Raw genomic sequence first — 13180 nt, forward strand, 5'->3', positions numbered from 1 at the left:
GACTAATCTCAAGAGATTAATGTTCACTTGTGATGACAACCTAGGATCCTGTTATTAAAGTGTGTCATGAGATCAAATTGTAATATCATCAAAGAGGAAATGGGTTTAGCCTATGAACTAAGATGAGGTTTGGCGGTAACTCTACTTATCAGATTGGAGATCCCAAAGAAATAGGTTCAAGGAGAAAACTAAGTCAAACTAAGTCTGCCCAAAGCACTGTAAGACTTCGGTCTATACCCAGTTCCTAGGATGATTAAACAGTGCTACATGTAAGGAATAGAGGATACATTTGCTTTTAATGATTTGTGCCAATGTTTTTGAGATATGAATGGAGTAGTACATGATACTCCTCTAAACAAATAATGGCCATCACCTTGTGGGTGTGAAATGGGGCCGTTTCTAGGAGAATAAAATGACTATATTCTCTAAAGTTCACTCATGATTACCAGGAATGTTCACGGCCAAAATGAACACAATAGAGAAATTGGTTTTGTGAGAGAATGAAACTGTGTTTTTGGCTATTGTCTAGGTTTACACCAAAGCCCGGGAGGTTCAAGACATCATGGCCACCTCCTGGCCAAGTAAATCCGATAGCTATTAACAATGACTGGTTCAAGGCTGAAAAATTGCTACCAACTCATCATGCAGTGAATTTCTCGTTTGTACTCTCAAAAGTCCTTAGTTGAGTCTTGTCGAGTCTTGTCTAGGAAGTCAAGTCTGTCGAGTCGTCTAGTGTCTAGAGTCATTTCTATTCATGTGGGGGATTGTTGGAACTCGTTTTTTGACGAGATGGTTTTAAACCATTTTCGGTAAGTTTCCGGATGAAGACGTTCATCAGGATAACTGAATGTTTGACAAACACTATGAAGTAGTTTATTCATATGTCAAAAATAGAGTTCATTTGAATGAGAAATAGAGTAATAAAATGTGTGACTTAAATGTACACATTGGATATTGGGTTTGAATTTGGATTTAAATATATTAGATAGACTTGTGTCTAATAACTTATGGTTTAAATCATATTCATGTTATCTTTTATATTTGTTTAAATATAAAAGTGTAAACCCACAGCAAAACAAATTAGCTTTGATTGGTCAAAGATATTAATATATTTGCTAGTAAGTTACAGTCAAGAGGTCAATGAAAATATGTTTTTCATAATGATAATTGATGTGGCTTAATGCTCCATAACACCACTTACGTTTGACTTGGTAAAACCATAACGTAACGGTTTGTCATAATTGTGTGACTTATGACTCTCATTCTTTTGTTTCTATTTAAAGGTGCTTGTCATTATAGAAAAGTGAGATATGATGTATAAGATCGAAAAATGCTCCCACTTGAATATTTCTTTTATTTTATTTTGTGTCTGAGAGTACAACACAAAACTAGTTTCGCCAGGCTTCTGATAGAGTGACGCAAATTCAGAAGATTGTTTGCAGTTATATCCTGGGACTCATTACGTTATCGAACCGTCGCACTACGGGACGTATTTTGAGTTAAGGAAAGAGATAATATCTCGCCTCTGCAGTTGTATCATCCTTTTTTCTTAATCTTTGGTATAATTTTATCAATTTTATTCTTTACAATATTCAGTAATCCGTAGTTTATAAAATACGGTTCTATCATACTAATCTTATGATTTATTAAGCTTAATATCGTGTTATAAAGTTATTAATCTTATGATTTATTAACGCTCATTCATGGATATTCCAGTATAACAAATCAAGTTGCAAACAGATATATACGTAAGAAGATGTCAAATTTGTTATACAGATAGAAAAAGATATCAGTTAGACAAAACAATAGGACAGCTAAACAAAATAGCCTCATGATTTAAACTCTATTCAAAATTCAAAACATAATCAACCTTAAGATCATACCAACGAACAAATTTTTTTTGACTAAAGGCTTTCGATTAAAAACATAAAACATTACAAGGTAAGACTATAAAATCTTAAGTTTGATAAAGTTTGCATGAAACAGTTCATGATAAGATAAGTCTCAAACCTAAGGATTAGGCAGAAACTAGAAAAAACCAAAGAAATGAGAAAAAGTAGCTAACGAGAAGAACTACGACCATGTCGGCCACGTTTACCTCTCCCTTTTACTGTTTTCCATTCGAAGTCTTGAAATTTGATAGGAGGTCTTGTGTCTTTTCCATCCCTTGTCAAGCTGAAAGAGCTCCTATGCTCCAATTTAACTTCATCCACCGTTTCTAACACAGTAAAACGAGAAGGACTCTCAAATTCACTAACTTGAAGTGATGTGGTTAAAGGATCAACAATGGTTAAAGGACCAACGAACAAATTTTCACCACATATTTTAACATATTCTCTTAATTAAGATTATTAACTAGGATGTAACACAATTCCCAAATTACGATCAAATGTAATCAATATTGATTAATTTTCTTAAGATCATTAGGATCTAAAGTAATTTTAAAACTATGTCTGATGTAAAGAAAGTTAACGACCAGATAGTGATGATGCATATCTTTTTTCTTTTCTGTAAAATTATTAATAATAAACAATAATAACTGAAATTTAGTGGACTGTATTCATGTCTCTCTTCCATACAGAATTGACGCGTAATGTACTCAGAACAATTATTTTGTATATACATGATCCTGAACCTAAAGCATTTTGGCTAGAAATGGAAACAAAAAGAGAAAACATTGCTAAGTTTTGTGTGAAACCCTTATTACTTTTTCGATTTTTATAAGTCTATTGGAAAAAATAAAACGTTATGTAATGGTACAGAACTCGAATAAGCTTTACTATAGATCTTAAAAATTTTGTACCATTTTTCTATCAATTCTTGCTCTAAATAGTTGTTACAATATTATATATTGGGTTGACCATAGATACTAAATACAACATTGAGAAACGGAGGGGAAAACATATTATTTACAGTACTTCCAAAAATTCAATAATGTTCACAAATAATAACGATTTCAGTTTTTTTTTATGATTAGCCATTTATATTTGTGTTTTCCTTATGTTAAAAGGTATTAATTATTTTTTTCAAAAAGTATTAATTATTTTTTACAAAATTAAATTTAGGATAAAACCAAATTGAATAAATATTATTACTTCTTTTTATGTTTATCATATTTTGGTGTATATATGATGGGATATATGACTTGGTGCAAATTTATGGATTGTATATATATATATATATATAGTCAAAGTTGTCAAAATAAAAACAGTATATGGTCAAATATTATTTTTTTGTAAAGATATGGTCAAATATTGTTTTTCTTACTTTATTCACTTTAAAACACTAATAGGTTTATATACATTAATAAAACTCAAAATGATATCTAGTCAAATCTTATATAAATTAGATACAAAATTATGGCATGTACTTTATTACTAGTTTTTTTGTCTCTTAAATACTTTATATTCTACAAATTCAGCAGCCAAATTTTAAGTTGCAGTTTGGTGTATGGTATCACCGTATCAAGTAAAAATTTAGCAGAAGTTATATAAACTTCAGGTAAGTAGTGACCTTGGGTTACACTATCAGAAATACATTACATGATTTAGAATTTTGTTCAATGTAATGCTTCTTCTTAAAAAAAGCTAGTGGAAGTGGAACAAATCATACATAACTTTTTGGTTAACATATGGCTGTTTTATCCATTCTCATACAGTTTTTTTTTCTGGTCAATTTTCTGTCATTACCTTATAGATTCCACTAGCATATGTTACTGGTTAACTATAATTGATTTTTTGGTCGAGCCAAGCGGAGTTCCGGTTTTATACCACTAGTCTCGATTGTGGCTTTTACGATAGGAAAGCAAATGATATGATGATAAGTATTATTCCATTAATATCTTTAGCACACACGCTTCATACATGAGGTTTAATTAATTTTAGGCATTGTCGCAACAACAAAATCCCAGAACACAATTCCCGTCTCCGGAATTAGATGACTTATAGTCAATAGACTCAATACTGGCATACTGCATTCATAGGGTCCATATGTTCTCGTAAATTTGTTAAAACATCGTGTTCTCATCACTGAACGTAAACACACACCCATGTCATACATCCATTGTGAACATATTTTTGATAAAAAAAATCTAATCAACAGCAATATCTATTAAAATATACGTAAGTACCTGATCTTGAACCCAAAACATTTTGGCTAGACATGGAAACAACCAATATAGCAACAAGAAAAAAAACATTGCAAAGTTTTTTGTGAAACTCATTTTGCTTTTCTGTTATTATAAGTCGATTGAAGAAAATAAGATGTTAATTATGTAATATTACATAACTCGTATAAGCCTTTTTTTTTATGACTCTGGTATCCCAACACTCTCGAAAGAGCATCCGGTTAGCGCCTATAGATCTCGAATTTTTTTTTGTACAAATTTTCTATTCAACTCTTGTCATAAAAAGTTTATTTTTTTTTTAATTTATGTCAACAATATTATATTTTATTATTTTGAGTTGACTGTAAGAGCATTACCATGACTATAGAACGGGGGATCTAAAACATTTTAGGTTGACAATGAATTAACTATAAAATAAAAGTAAAGTATAAAAAGAAAAGATATAATAATATCTTATTTGAGATATCATTTAATTTCTCTCAGATCTAATACTATAAAGAAGAGCTACTCTCTTCTCTTGAGGTGCCACGTCATCAAATAGATTATCCTGTGCGTGACATGTGTCCCGCCTTACTTAAACGCTGCGCATCATTAACTCATTTCGTTCGTTCTGATTTGGGCTTTATTCCATTAAACTGATAAGTCGATGTGTTTTGGGCTTCGAGTTATGTCTTCGCCGTGTCTTCTTCTCTTGGATACTCCGCCGTCACAATCAAAATTCGTAGACACCGCCGTGCTCACTATCTCCACCAATTTTATGTAGATCGATTGTTATCAGAGCATATCATGTTGGAATCCATCATCTGTTTCTTATCATCAATCTTCCTTCTTACCGACAACAGAAATCTGAAGACGTTACGGAATTTGGCTGATTTCAAGCGTCATCTTGGAACCGTCATCTTTAAAGCACTCATTAACAATCCCTCCTCAATTACTTCCTTTCTGTGCATCCTTGACTATAAATAGGTAAGCCCCATCCTGCGAAATTCATCATCTCAATCATAAGCTTCTCGAAATTTGAGAGATGATTTTGGTTTCATTTGTTGATTTTGTTTCTGTCTGTTGATGTATTGCAGGCGACCCTTATGCAAGCCATTGTCACCGTCACCGTCAAGCGGACAGTTCAGAATCGTCAGCTGCAGATTTGGTCATTAAGGCGTTGAAAGAGCCGAAGAGAGACCGTAAAAATAGTTAAGAACGTTACGCACAAGACTACTAGAGTAAGATTCTCTTCAATTATTTTATTGAGATTGAGGATGAGGCATAAATCTGTTGCGATATAGCTGAGTGGACAGTTAGGGAGATTTTGGAAACATGTGTCGTTGTTGGATGCACCGTTGATGGTAATGATCCGAAGGTTCTTTTGCAGGATATTCAAGAAGGTGAGATCAGTATTCATGGTTACCAAGGTGAAAAACGCACCCAGAAAAAAAGATTTTATGGGAGTTGAAAAGATGATATCTTCTCTTCTTTCATTTTTATATAGGGTGAGCTGTTAAGTTTCTTCACTCAGAATGACTCAATTTTTTATTACGGTTGTATTGCGTTCCTTCTGCTTAACAATACCGATCGAAAGTTATATAGATTTCTTTTATAGCATTGTTTTTCTCTTGCTCTCACATTTAAGCCTTCTCCCGTAATGATGCTACTAATTTCTTTCTCCAGTGAACTAATATGATATAATGTGAGGTGAGTCTTATTTTCTTCTCCTCTTCTTTCCACAGATCTTATTTTATATAAGATCTTAGATACCCATTAAAATACTTGGATTACATTTTTTCTTTTGTTTTTTGTTTTTTTTTTTTTTTTTTTGAACTGACCAAACTGTCTTTATTTGGTTTTTGTGTAAAGCTTTTGTACACTGAGAAAACGTTGATGTAGTTCGAGAAAAGGAGTAGCAGAGCTAAGGGTCTGACCTTCCACCCCAAAAAAACCAAGAAATCTCGCCAGTTTCTCAGAGGTGTCATCCAGCAATGTTATTATCTAATGGGTTCTTTTGTTTTTACTCCACAGCTTTTCTTCCTCTCAACAGGTAAGATAGGAAATCTATTTACATGAAAAAACTGCACTCTATGGAGCTTTACTGGATTTTTTATGATAGATAGTCCTCCACTCAAATCATTGTAAAAAGATTATGCTTACGTTCATATGTATGTGTTGAATATATGAATGATCTTCTGGATTCACTAAGTTGTTGAGATACATATATATTTTTATTTTGTTCATGATTACTGTTATGTTTTTGATTAATTTGTGAACTCAAATTTGTGGAGACGTTTGAAAAAGAATCTGGTTTATTTCAGGCTGGAATCTTTGAGAAAATGTTAAAGAAATGTTAGCCAGGTACTAAATCACGCAAGCCCATTGATTAGATCCCTCACAGCTTTACATTGAGATATCATATACTTAGAGAATCTGCGAAATTATATTATTCAATTCATAAGATTCTTCGTATAAGGTGTGTCAGTGTGTAAATAGAAGATTGTTGTCTATGTCCCCACTTTGTAATAAGATAATGTTGTTTTTGTCTGGATGATTGGATCTTGCCTCTTCACAGTTTAAATTTTTAAAATATCCTCTGTAATTCATAAGCATCTCTGCTATTGATCATGCAATGATCGATTATGAATTTAATGGCTCTCTGACGCTGTGGGGAAAACACGTAGCAGTTGAGTAGATTTTGAGGTTATATGATTTACAAATGAAAAAGTAGTTTGCTCAATACAACAAATACATAGATGTATCCAAGTAGCCATAAATAAAGAAGAAAACCTTAGCTTATATATAAAGATGTAGCCTGCTTTTAGATACTCTCAACTCCCATATTTCTCTATTCAAACGCAACTGCTAAGTTGTTCCTATCCTCCTCATTGAAGTGTCTTTACATATAATACAGATTCTTCTCTTATAATTTTCTTAAGGATCCTCACAACAGAGATCCAATTCTTCATGTATGTTCCTAGAATTGTTAGGTCAACCCAAAGTAGTTATACTTCTTTTTCACCATTTCCAAATCCTAACCAAGTTTTAAGTACATAACCGTAATTGTGAATCATTACTATTAAGTACATACCATAATTATATACATAATAAAACCATGTAAATAATTTCCTTACCTGAATCTTATAAAATCGAAATAATATAATCACTAATTATACCTTCAGAACTAGGGCTGGGCAAAAAATCCGAATCCAAAAAACCGAACCGAACCCGATCCGAAAAAGTAGTACCGAACCCGAACCGAAATTGATTAAATATCCGAACGGGTTCAAAATTTCGGTATTTAAAGAACCGAAACCGAACCCGATCCGAACCGAAATATTTTGGGTACCCGAATGTATCCGAAATAAATTTATATACTTAAATATATACATTATTTTTATATATAATGTATATTAAAAATATTAAAAATATATAAGATACCTTTAAGTTTTCCAGAATACTCAGAAAATATATGCAAATAGTCAAAAGTAAATATTTAAAATAGCTAAAGTATACTGAAAACACCAAAATAGTTAAATTTCTATTGATTTTTTATCCAAATATTCAAAGAAAACCATTTTATATGTTAAATTAAGGTATTTTGACATATATGTTATGAAAATTTATATGTAATATATTATCTTTCTTATAGATTTTGAAAATTTAAAGTATATAATGAATTTTGAAAATTTGAAAACATTTTAAATGGATTATCCGAACCCGAACCGAACCCGCAAAGATCCGAACCGAACCCGAACCGAAATTTAGAAATATCCGAATGGAGCTGAAATCTTTGACCCCGAAAACCCGAAACCCGAATAGACTGAACCGAAACCCGAATGGATACCCGAACGTCCAACCCTATTCAGAACTAAACAATAACATTTGTTTTAAAAAGTCCTTTTTATTTTGGATGATGATATGGTTTATTGACAATTTTAAAATATGTAAATCTTTAAACAGTAGTTTGCTATGATTTAAGTTGATTAAAATGATAGATAAAGTTTACTTTTTCATAATTTAAACAATAGATTTCAAAGAGAATGTAAAATATAAAATAATTATTAACAATATAAAAGAGAAACAACTTACATGTTGAATCTCAACCACAATTCTGAATAATAAGTATTAAAATATAAAATAATAACACAATAAAAATGATTTTTTATTAGTTAGATAAAAATTAATTTTTAATAAAAATAACAAAACTGAATAATAAATATATCTTAAAATTACTTTCAATTTGATTTACTTCCCGCCCGTAGGGCGGGTGTACCCTAGTACTCTATATACAATTGAAATGTTATTGTAGTATATACAAAGTTAAGTTGTATTAAAATATTATAAAAAACTATTTATTTTTGGGATTTCTTTTCTAATGAGGCTGTTCAGTGCTAAATGCAATATAGAGAAGGGGGAGAGAACACATATTATTTACTTCGGAAAATCTCAAATTTATCTTATATAGTCAGATTTATATTTTTTTCTCATTATTGTTGAAGGCATCTCTTATTCATTATCAACTTATATTTAGGATATAATTAATTGAATAAATATTAATATTTTTGTATATTTATAAAATATTTGATGTATATATGATTTGGTGAAAATTTATAATATAGTCAAAAGTCATCAATAGAAAAAATATAGTCAAATATTGTTTCTTTTTGTTAAAAACATATCAAATGTTGTTTTCTTGCTTTAATTAAAGAGATACAAATTATGGCATATAGTTAATTTCAGTGTCTGAAATTTTTTATATTCTAAAATTTTTAGAAACCAATTTTAAAAGTTAAAATTTGGTGTATGGAGTTGTTCAGAAAAAAACTTTGGTTTATGGTATCAACTGAAATAAAAATTAGAAAAACTAAATTAATTTGTATTTTTGGTTTGGGTAGATTTTTTTGTAAAAAATTAATTAAATTCTACTGAGCGAGTTAATTAGTCAACATCAATTCTTGCTATAAATACTTTGAATGCAGAACAACTGCAGTCTATTTATAATGCAGATCGGACTGCATTTTATTTGTCATTCAACATTATAATTGCAGAATAAAATAAAATTAAATAATTTACCTATATAATAAAATTTAAATTTATATGAAAATAAGATAATTTATAGTACAATTTTTTTAAAAATTTTTTTATATTGGTAAAAAGTATCTAATTATTATATTTTTATCAGCATTATTATACAAATTAACTATTTTCATCTAACCCATGTCATGCTTGATAATATTAAATTATTTTAGTATTCTAATTTATATATATATGGTCAAATATTTTTTCTTTCTTTTTGGTTAAAATATAGTCAAATATTTTTTCTTACTGTATTTGAAATAAAAATTAATAGTTGTATATAAACGAATTTTTAAATAAACATATGGCAGTGGAGAAAATTCAAAATGATATCTAGTCAAGTGTTCTATAAATAGATATAAAATTGTGGCATATACTTTATTACATATTTTGCACAAATTCTTTTTTTAAAAACTTTATTACATGTTGTCTAAATTTTTTTTTTTTTTGACAAATAAAGCTCCATGTTTTATTAATCAAATCCTTGTGGTTGGTTTGAAACCATCCAACTTGGGGATCTAGAGTTTACATGGGAAAAAACGATTCCTCGAGCGCCTTTTGCAAGACTATTGGCTCGGACATTACTGGAACGAGGAATAAAACAAATAGAACAAAGATTAAATAGAGAATGAAGGTGATGGATCTCTTCAAATTCGATCAATAAGGATGGCCAGACGTCTTCTTTTTCTTCGTCGATGATCTTGACTAGTTATAGACAGTCAGTCTCAAAAGTCATATCTAGATGGTTCAGTTGGAGTGAGGATTTCATGGCCCACAGCAAAGTATGAAACTCAGCGTGTAGGAGGGTTAAACTTCGGCTACTAGTGAATGAGCCAAAGATTGTTACCCCATCCTCTCTCATCATAACCATCCCTCCGCCGCAAAGAGCGTCGTCTTGGTGCCAAAAGGCGTCAATAGAGCATCTAGGGCCGAGGGGATTAGCTTGAGATAATGGTCGGGTTTCCTCCACTTCTTCTTGACATTTATCTAAGATTTGTGCTAGTCTCCAGTTTTCTGCTTCCGATATAGCGATCTGGATTGTATCAAGAGGGGGTGTCTCCTTTCCGTTAAAGAGTTTATCATTGCGAGCCTTCCAAATAAACCATAATATCCACGGCACGTTATCCAGTATTGTGGACGGAATGCCGAGTCCTTTTGCTTGCCAGAGAATATGGTTTAGGTTGCTGAAAATTGATGCGCTCGAGAAGAGACTCGGAGAGTGGGGGATGTGGGAGAGAGCCCATACCTGAACAGAGGGCGGGCACTCGAATAGAAGGTGGTTTATGGTTTCATTATCAGCCCCGCAGCGTAGGCAGTTCCTCTCCGAGCTACAATGCCGGTCCGAGAGACAGCTGCATACCGGGACACAGTCTGAAAATACTTGTCATATGAAGTGTTTGATCTTTCTCGAGGTCTTTAGGGACCAAGTTTTGGCTTTCAGACTCGTGGTGCTTTGTTCGGTGACATCAGGGATGGCGAGAGATGCTTCCATTTCCATTAAGAATGCGTATCCTGACTGTACTGTATAGGCGCCAGACTTGGTTGGCTTCCAAACATAGCTATCTTGGCGGTGGCCTTTAGGGAGTCGCAGGCTCTGAATAAGAGAGATATCCTCTTGGGAGATCAGATTTTGGAGCATAGGAAGGTTCCATTGGCGCAACGAAGCATCGATGAGATTGGAGACTCGTAGGGATGGGTCAAAGGAGGGTCCGCGGGGTGTCGCTGGGTGTGGTGTGGAATCCGGAAGCCAGTTATCGGACCAAACCATGGTGTTGTTACCCGAGCCAATCGATCGTCTAAGGCCTGCTTTTAGAAGAGGTTGCGCCGCCATCAAGCTGTGCCATACGTACGAGGGAGAGCTTTCCTTCTTGACGTCCACTGGGGTCGAGAGACGATAATATCTCCCTTTTAAAACTCGAGCAAGGAGAGACGAGGGGTATTGTATTAATCTCCATAATTGCTTCGCAAGTAATGCGAGATTGAAGTTTCTGAGGTCCTTAAAACCGAGCCCTCCTTTATCTTGAGGGATGCAAATACTCTTCCAGGCGATCCAGTGTAGACCTTTGTTATTTTGCTTAGTGCTCCACCAGAATGAGCTCGCAAATGACGACCAAGAAGACATGGAACCGACTCCTGCTCTTCTAGCTCCTGCTCGAAACAAGAATGCTACCGACACAGTCAAGACCAATTCTCACCAGGTCGCTCCTCCCCCATACACGGCTAAGGGATACCTCAAGAAACAAGCCCCAAAGGGCCCTGATGTGAAAGGCGCAAAGGTTTCCAGGAAGCTCCGAGGACGCAACTCCCCGAGAAAACGCGCCAACCCGGGTATCCCTCCTACTGTCTCTGCTCGTGCTGTCCCTCGTAATGAGGTGTTTCCATCTGCTATAAGCAAAAAAATCTTTGTCTCTTTCAAGTTCGGTGGTGTCCCAGAAACCACCCAGTAAGAAGATATGAGTGCAATAGCTTGGAATTGTCAGGACGCCGGAGCTTACCTGACCAAGAAACACCTCCGGAAATTGCATCGCTGTTTTACTCCTTTTCTTTTTCTTTCAGAAGCAAAAAATAGTTATTTTTTTCTTCAGGATTTTCATTTTGAATTTGGTTATAATAAATTGTTCACCGTGAAACCAGAGGGTCGAAGCGGTGGACTAGCTCTTTTTTATTTGGATTCTTTTGATGTTACGATTCTTTCTCCAATAATCGCATGATAGACATAAAAACTAGAATAAACAAATACGTTTTAATCATAAGAAAAAAGTGTATCGATTTTTATGATATTTTATCTCAAAGAAAACAAACAAATTGTGTATCGATAAATTATGATAAATACAGAAAGATAAACGAGTGAAAATACCTCCCATCCGGCCTCTACTGTGTTTAGGTCCGATCCGCTGTAGTGTCCGGCGACTAGCCAGATCTGAGAGAGACTAAACTCGTCTGATTCTGGTTCAACTATGGGGTCCCAAATATTCATGGTAGCATGTGCTCCATATGTGTGTCTTGCGGTTGGCGTATATTGCGATCGCGTACTATGAAATTATTAATACGTACAGTTAATAGAAAAACTAAATTGTATATATTTAAATATTTGTAGTTTGTTTTAAATAGTACCCCGTGTCCCTTCTCGGCAGCATAATAGGAAACGGGCGTCAGTGACATGCACTTTTTGCCCGACGTGTCTGTCCCCGGGTCTGCTCCGTCTTATGGGAACTGTCTGGTCGGGCAAGACGTCCCATTTAGATTCCAAATCTGCCATACTTTTTTCCCCTTTCACGTTGTTTATCATATTCTATTTGGCGGTTGGTGCTTTCTGATTTAAAACGAAAAATAAAATAAGTATTATGATTTAATCAAAATATGGATTCCATAATCCTTATTGCCTCTCTGTCTATCATGCGATTATTGGAGAAAAGAATCGTAACATAAAAAGAATCCAAATAAAAAAGAGCTAGTCCACCGCTTCGACTCTCTGGTTCCCACGATGAATAATTTATTATAACTAAATTCAAACTGAGAATCCTGAAAAAAAAAGAATAACTATTTTTTTGTTTCTGAAAAAAAAAAAAAAGAAGGAATAAAACAACGATGCAATTCCCCGGAGGTGTTTCTTGGTCAGGTAAGCTCCGGCGCCCTGACAATTCCAAACTATTGCACTCATATCTTTTTATTGGGTGGTTCTGGGACACCACCAAACCTAAAAGAGAAAAAGATTTTTTGTTTTATAGCAGATGAAAACACCTCATTACGAGGGACAGCACGAGCAGAGACAGTAGGAAGGATAACCGGGTTGGCGCGTTTTCTTGGGGAGTTGCGTCCTCGAGCTTCCTAGAAGCTTTTGCGCCTTTTCACATCAGGGCTTTTTTGGAGCTTGTTTCTTGAGGTATCCCTTAGCCGGTATGGGGGAGGAGCGGCCTGGTGAGAATTGGTCTTGACTGTGTCGTAGCATTCTTTGTTTCGAGCAGGTGCTGGAAGAGCAGGAGTCGGTTTCAA

General features: G+C 33.8%; 1 long non-coding RNA gene across 3 annotated transcripts; it reads left to right on the plus strand.

Moving 5' to 3' along the window:
- The first annotated feature begins 4741 nt into the window (after positions 1-4741).
- Positions 4742-6477, plus strand: LOC130496361 (uncharacterized). Of its 3 annotated transcripts, none has more exons than XR_008935464.1 (4): positions 4742-5092; positions 5203-5346; positions 5496-6158; positions 6430-6477. It is a non-coding gene; the product is annotated as an uncharacterized LOC130496361 (long non-coding RNA). The 3 variants fall into 3 exon arrangements; XR_008935465.1 differs by lacking the exon at positions 6430-6477 and having other exon boundaries at positions 4746-5092; positions 5496-5815; positions 5978-6357; XR_008935463.1 differs by lacking the exon at positions 6430-6477 and having other exon boundaries at positions 4757-5092; positions 5496-6357.
- Positions 6478-13180: the final 6703 nt, after the last annotated feature.

This window comes from Raphanus sativus, chromosome 6, assembly GCF_000801105.2.
Source record: "Raphanus sativus cultivar WK10039 chromosome 6, ASM80110v3, whole genome shotgun sequence".
Classification (NCBI taxonomy): Eukaryota; Viridiplantae; Streptophyta; class Magnoliopsida; order Brassicales; family Brassicaceae; genus Raphanus; species Raphanus sativus.